General features: G+C 30.3%; 1 pseudogene; it reads left to right on the plus strand.

Moving 5' to 3' along the window:
- The first annotated feature begins 7,346 nt into the window (after positions 1-7,346).
- LOC107031551 overlaps positions 7,347-7,864 on the plus strand; it is a 7,931-nt pseudogene continuing 7,413 nt past the window's right edge.

Below are 7,864 nucleotides of genomic sequence, written 5' to 3' on the forward strand. Positions count from 1 at the left end.
ATACTTATGCCTTGTTGATTTCATTGATCTATCTGTATATATGTTTCTTTTCTTTTCAAATTATCTAGGATCTTTTTCTTTGATGCTATTAATACTCTATTACTATTTTATGTATCTAAGTTCTAGTACATCTAGAGAGAAAGAGAGAAGATCGATAATTTTGAGTTTTCCCAAATTTAAAAAGAAATAATTTTACTTGTTATCGATCTAAAGGTAGCATCCCCTTTTAAGAATTTTCTTGGATTGGGAAGGTTTTTAATGGATTTTCTCCAATTTTTTAAATTTGTTGTAAAAGTAATTCAAATTAAGATAAATTTTTTGATCACTAATTCAATGAATTTTGTATTTGTTTTATGGATCTAAACTCTTCATATTTTTTAACCTCTTTTTACCTAACCATATATTTTTATTTCAAGAATGCAAGTTCTAGTATAGGAGATTTTATTATCTTAGGTTTGACCACTAAGAGAGAAATAATTATTGTTACGAGTGAAAATTAATTTCAATTGTGATAGATCTAGAGGTTGTGGGCGCCTTTAAAATTTTTTTTAAAAAGAAATACCATAAAAGTTAAATTTTTTTCAAAATTTATAACTTTTTTTGAAAGAAAGTTTGATTAAGGCTTTTTTGGTATCACACATCCAATGTAATTGATAAATTGTTTGAGAAACATGACCACAACAATAATATTCTTGTTACTGATTGTATAAATTGATGGACAAACATCGTTTACTTTGACTTTTTGTGTGAGAAAGCTACATGTTTTCATCCTTTTTTAAAAACCTTTTATATTATTTCACAAAATATTTCCACCATACAAAAGTTCTTTCTATGTGTTTTTTTTTTCTACTAGAATATGAATAACCAGCACAAAGTTTGTGGGGACAAAGATGCAATGTTAATGGATGATTTAGAGGTAAGATTTTGAAAAACATCTCTACTTATAACGTGCTTAATTTTTCCTTAGAAGTCATATGCAATATTTTTTGATAGATACATGAACAACTTTTTTATAAAAAAAATGAATGGTCTTCTCTAGAGCTAAAATAATTGAATCATTTCATCACAAAAAACATATATATGCTCATACAAATTAAAATAACTTAAATATTTGATGTTAAGTTTTGTTGTTGATTGTAGTGATTGATTGTGGTGGTAGTTGATGGTGGTAATGCTTGTGAATAGTGAAAAATGATGATGATGATTGATAAAAATGGAGTATCGTGTTAGTAGTGAATGAATTGAATTAATGAATTATAATATTTCTAGAAGCCATTGAACAGACATGTTGATTATATGAGATTCAGTTATCTAATTATTTATGTCTATTGCACCACAAATTGGTGTCTCATTGGTAAGCTTTGAAAAAATTCTTTCTTTTTTAATATACCTCTTATAAGGTATTTAATTTTTTTTTCTATTAAGGCACGTACAAAAATCCTTTTATTTTTTGGTAATAACTTTTTAAATATAGTTATCATGAGGAACAATGATAAAAAATTCTCAAGCTAAAAATCAAACTCGCATAACAACAACAACAACAACAACAACAACAACTACATCTTGTTAGGTTATTAGCATTTTAATATTAATATTTAACATATTAAATTGCTTTATTTTGGAGTTATAAGAATGAACATTGGAATGGATGACTTCTACATCATCCATTAGCATTGGTTATCCATCAATGTATTTCATTCTTAATTCCTCCATTACTCCCTTTGTAACCTATGTAACATATGTAACTCCCTTTGTAACCTATGTAACATACGTAACTCCCATTATAACTTATGTAACTTATGTAACTCCCATTGTAACCTACGTAACTCCTAAGGCCATTATCTTCACTATTTACTACCTCCATTATCTTCCTATTCATTGCTAGGAAGACTTCTTGTAGTATAAATAGTGGTAGTCTTCATTTGGTTTGAGATACACACAATTCATAAGAGAAAACAAAGAGTGAAAGAGTTAGTCTAAAAGAGAGTTCTTATTAGTTGAAGGAAGGTGTTCTTTTTTGTGGAGCTTTGGACTCAACTCTTGTCCAGAGTTGTTGAATTATACTTTGTGAAGGCTGTTGTATCCTGGAGGGGATAAGTCAAAGAGGACTACTGCTGGACCGGTGAAAACATTTGATGCAGTGGGCTTGAATCTCCTTAAAGAGAGCGAGATATCCGCGCCTCAGCCTGAAGAGATTACTTTCTTTATTTTATTTTCAATTGTAATCTTGCAATTTTATTATCTTGTAAGTTTTTTCACTAACAATTTTAAGGAGATTCAAAGATGGCTACAAATGAAAAAACCGCGGATGTCAAGATGGGAGATCTTAACAAGCCATTTCGGTTCAATGGTAACCATTTCAAGAGATGGAAGGGTAAAGTAGTTTTCTACTTAAGTCTTCTCAATGTTCCTTACGTTTTAACCGAGAAGAATCCAAATAAAAAAGACATCACAACTATGAATGATGATGAAACTATTTCTCATCTAGAGAAAGTGGAAAAGTACGATGGTGATTCCTATAAGTGTCGGTATTATCTTCTTAATTGTCTATCTGATAATTTTTATGATTATTATGATAGAACTTACTCTATTGCAAAGAAAATTTGGAAGGCATTGCAGAGTAGGTATGATACCGAAGAGGCTGGAGCGAAAAAATATGCAGCTAGTAGATTTTTTCGTTTCCAAATGGTGGACAACAAATCAGTGGTAGATCAAGCTCAAGACTTCAGCATGATTGTTGGAGAGCTTAGGTCCGAAGAGGTTAAAATTAGAGATAACCTTATTGTTTGTGGCATAGTGGATAAACTTCCACCTTCTTGGAAGGAATTTCAAAAAACTATGCGCCACAAACAAAAGGAAACCTCTCTTTAAACCTTGATAATGAAAATCCGCATGGAAGAAGAAGCAAGAGGCCAAGATGCACTTTTACAAACAGAAGAGAACAACATCACATCGAAGGTAAATTTAATTACTTCGAATAATGGTAATCCTGAAACTCACAAAAATACTTCTTAAAGCCTAAGAAGAAAAAATTCAAGAAAAATAATGGTAAACCTCCCAAGAAAAATAATGGTGAAAATCACCAAGCACAAAATCAACAAGTTCAAGAAAAGGGACCATCCTTTGTTTGTAGCAAGAGTGGGCATATTGCTCGATTTTGCAGATTCCGGAAACGTGGTCCTAACCCTCAGGCAAACGTTACCGAAGAACCTTTTGTGGCGGTGATTACCGACATAAACATGGTTGAGAATGTTGATGGATGGTGGGCTGATTCTGGTGCAAACCGTCATGTCTGTTATGACAAAGACTGGTTTAAAAAATATACTCATTTTGAGGAGCCCAAAACCATCATGCTTGGTGATGCTCACACTACTCAAGTGCTTGGAAAGGGAGATGTTGAATTGTGTTTTACTTCTGGAAGGATATTAACATTGAAAGATGTACTTTATACTCCTTCTATGAGAAAAAATTTGATGTCTAGTTTTCTTCTTAATAAAGCAGGCTTTAAACAGATTATTGAATCTGATCAATATGTAATAGTGAAGAAAGGTATTTTTGTGGGGAAGGGGTATGCATGTGATGGGATGTTTAAGTTGAATGTTGAAATGAATAAAACTTCTACTTCTGTTTATATGCTTTCTTCTACTAATTTTTGGCATGCTCGTTTGTGTCATATTAATGATCGTTATGTTGGAATCATGAGTAGTTTAGGATTAATCCCAATGGTTAAAAAGAATTTTGAAAAGTGTGAGGCTTGTAGTAAAGCCAAGATCACTAAAAGGCCTCATTTTCAAGTTGAAAGAAAAACTGATTTGTTAGAATTAGTTCATACTGATATTTGTGAACTTGGTGGAATTCTAACTCGTGGAGGTAATAGATATTTTATCACTTTCATTGATGATTTTTCTAAGTTTACATATGTTTACTTGATGAAAAATAAAAGTGATGCTTTTGAAAATTTCAAAACTTATCTCAATGAGGTTGAAAATCAGTTTGGAAGAAAAATAAAAAGAATTAGAAGTGATAGAGGCCGTGAATATGAATCAAATGAGTTTAATTCTTTTGTTAGATCATTGGGAATAATTCATGAAACTACTCCTCCTTACTCTCCTTCGTCTAATGGAGTAGCAGAAAGGAAAAATAGAACTTTGGTTGAATTGACTAATGCCATGCTAATTGAGTCACATGCACCTTTAAATTTTTGGGGTGAAGCTATCTTAACTGCTTGTTATGTGTTGAATCGTGTGCCTCATAAAAAGTCTAAATTGACACCTTTTGAATTGTGGAAAGGTTACAAGCCAAGTTTGGGATATCTAAGAGTTTGGGGTTGTCTAGCCTTTGTGAGGCTAATGGATCCCAAGATTACAAAGTTGGGTAAGAAAGTTACTACTTGTGCTTTTCTTGGTTATGCTTCAAATAGTACAGCCTATAGATTTTTTAATCTTGAAGATAATATTGTAATAGAATCTGGTGATGCTATTTTTCATGAAAATAAATTTCCTTTTGATACTAAAAATAGTGGGGGTCAAAGGATTGAACAAAATATTTTGTCACTACCTAGTTCTTCTACTTCAACTTTGAAAAATAAAGAAGTTGTTGATTTTGAGTTAAGAAGAAGTAAAAGAGCTAGAGTAGAAAAAGATTTTGGTCCTGATTTTTATGTGTTTAATGTTGAAAATGACCCTCTAACTTTGAAAGAAGCATTATCTTCACATGATTCTATTTTTTGGAAAGAGGCTGTAAATGATGAAATGGAATCTCTAATTTCTAATAAAACTTGGAAGCTAGTTGATTTACCACCGGGTTGTAAAACAATTGGTTGCAAATGGGTCTTAAGGAAAAAGTTGAAACCGGATGGTTCTATTGATAAATACAAGGCTAGGCTAGTTGCAAAAGGTTTTAAACAACTAGAAGGCCTAGAATTTTTTGATACTTTTTCTCCGGTAACAAGAATTACATCCATTAGACTTTTAGTTGCTATGGCTGCAATTTTTGATTTGCAAATTCATCAAATGGATGTAAAAACTGCTTTTCTAAATGGAGACCTAAATGAAGAAATTTATATGGACCAACCCGAGTGTTTTGTTGAAGCAGGCCAAGAAAGCAAAGTATGTAAACTTACTAAATCCCTATATGGCTTGAAACAGGCACCAAAGCAATGGCATGAAAAGTTTGATTCCTGCATGATTGAAAATGATTTTAAAACAAATGAGTGTGATAAGTGCATATATCATAAGTCTTGGAATAATTCACATGTGATCATTTGCCTATATGTTGATGATTTGTTGATCTTTGGCTCTAACACGAATGTTATTCATGAAGATAAAAATGTTCTTAGAAGCCATTTTGATATGAAAGATCTTGGTGAGGCAAATTTTATTCTTGGAATAAAAATAACAAGAACATGTGAGGGGATTTTCCTTGACCAGTCACATTATGTTGAGAAAATTTTGAAAAAATATAACTTTCATGATTGCAAGCATGTTGCTACTCCTTTTGATTCAAGTGTTGACTTATTTCCTGTTGAAAGTGAAAATGATGTAATAAATCAAAAGGAATATGCTAGTATAATCGGAAGTTTGAGATATGTGACTGATTGCACTAGGCCTGATATTGCATATGCAGTAGGAGTACTTGGCAGGTTTACAAGCAAGCTAGGTAATGAACATTGGCATGCTATAACAAGAGTTATGAGATATTTAATTGGATCGAAAAATTGTGGTTTGTTCTATAAAAAATATCCTGCTGTACTTGAAGGCTTTTGTGATGCGGATTGGAACACTTTGTTAGGTGATTCCTGTTCTACAACTGGTTATGTCTTTACTTTAAGTGGTGGTGCTGTTTGTTGGAGATCAAAAAAGCAAACTATAATTGCTAACTCTACCATGGAGGCTGAACTCATTGCTTTAGCTTCATCTAGTGAGGAAGCAAATTGGTTAAGAGATTTATTGTTTCAAATTCCTTATTTTGAAAAACCATTTCCTCCTATTTTAATTCATTGTGATAGCACCGCTGCAATTGGTAGAGTTCAAAACCGTTATTANATTCAATTTTAATCTTGCAATTTTATTATCTTGTAAGTTTTTTCACTAACACATCTCAATAAAAAAAATTAGTTATGTGAATCCTCATTTCAGTATTTAAACTAAACTAATCGGGCTATAGTGACATTGATAATAACAAAAGTAATATATTAACTTAAATGCATATAGATAATCGTAATAATAGTATTATTAGAAGTTCTCTAAGAAGTTTAACCTCTTATTTCATTTTAATGATTATATCTAAGACATCATAATTGGAAAATGATAAGTTGTGCATGAATCTTTGAATAAACATCTTTGTATTAGGATTATGTAATAAGATTTGAATGCTAAAATATAAGACGATTTATTATATTACATCGCTCAGTTTAAAAATTTCCTTATAAATATAATCGTTTTAATTTAGTTTTCACCAAAAATATTAATTTAGATCAATTAAATTCTAATTTAGGATGAAACATTCATCTCACATCAAATTATTTAGTGATCTTAAGAGATGCATAACCACAACCATCATTCATCTTGTTACAAAATGCATAGCATTTGTGTATATATATATATATAATGTTTATGTGTGTGCGGGCCTTAATGTGTGTAAATTTCTAGTAAGCGAGTAATTTTGATGTTTTTCTTTTTGAAAGTCTTCTCGATTACTTCACATAATTTATCATTTTGAAAAGTATCTAATAATTTTTTTTGATGCTTTTTACTAGAATATGGATAAGCAGTACCGAGTTGATGATGATAAGGATGCACTATTAATGGACATTCCGATATCTTTTATTGTACTGAAAAAGCTAACTCTGAATTTTTAAAGGTTCGCTTCGGAGAAGTTTTGCTAACGATAAGATGTTTGTTTTTGTTCGTTTTAATACACCTAATACCTAAACACAAATTTAATGTTTATTGTTTTTTAAAAACAAGGAAATGTTCTTCTATAAAGTTAAATGATACGATTTGTATGACACCAATATTTAAATATGTAAGTTAATGATATGATTTGTATGACAACAACATTAAAATATGTCATGTCAATAATAATAATAATAATCACCAAGAAAACTAGTGTAATTCGATAAAATGAGGTATGAGAAGAATAAAGTGTACACAAACCTTTATCAGTACCTTTGAAATAGAGTATTTGTTTCTGATATATATATATATATATATATATATATATATAAAATTTGTGTGTGCGCGTGTGGATGTGTGTGTTTATGTAAATTCCTAGAAAGCGAGAGACTTTTATTTTTTCTAAAGTCTTCTAATTACTCCACTCAATTTTATACTTTCTAATAGAATATGGATAAGCAGTACCAAGTTGATGGTGATGAGGATGCAACATTAATGGACGTTATGATATCTTTTATTATAGTGGAAAAAGCAAATACTGATATTTTCCAGGTTTGCTTTGAAAAAGTTCCTATAATTATAAGTTGTTTGTTTTTATTCTTTTGGATAAATATATGAAAATATTTTGATGAATACGCAAACAAAATTTTAATGATAATTCTTTTTTCATAACAAGAAAAGTATTCTTCTCTAAATCTAAAAGACATGATATGTATCACAACAATATTTAAATATGTCAATATTACTACTACTAATAATAACAGTAATAAATAATAAACAACACAACTAGTGTAGTTCGACGAAATGGGGTATGCGAAGAATAAAATGTACACAAAACTTATCATTACGTTTGAGTAGAGTTGTTTTTTCTGATAAACCCTAAACAAAAAATAGTAGTCCAAACAAGTGCAAGTGTGTGTGTGCATATATATATATATATATATATATATATATATATATATATATAT

Source organism: Solanum pennellii, chromosome 1, assembly GCF_001406875.1.
Source record: "Solanum pennellii chromosome 1, SPENNV200".
In the NCBI taxonomy this organism is placed as follows: domain Eukaryota; kingdom Viridiplantae; phylum Streptophyta; class Magnoliopsida; order Solanales; family Solanaceae; genus Solanum; species Solanum pennellii.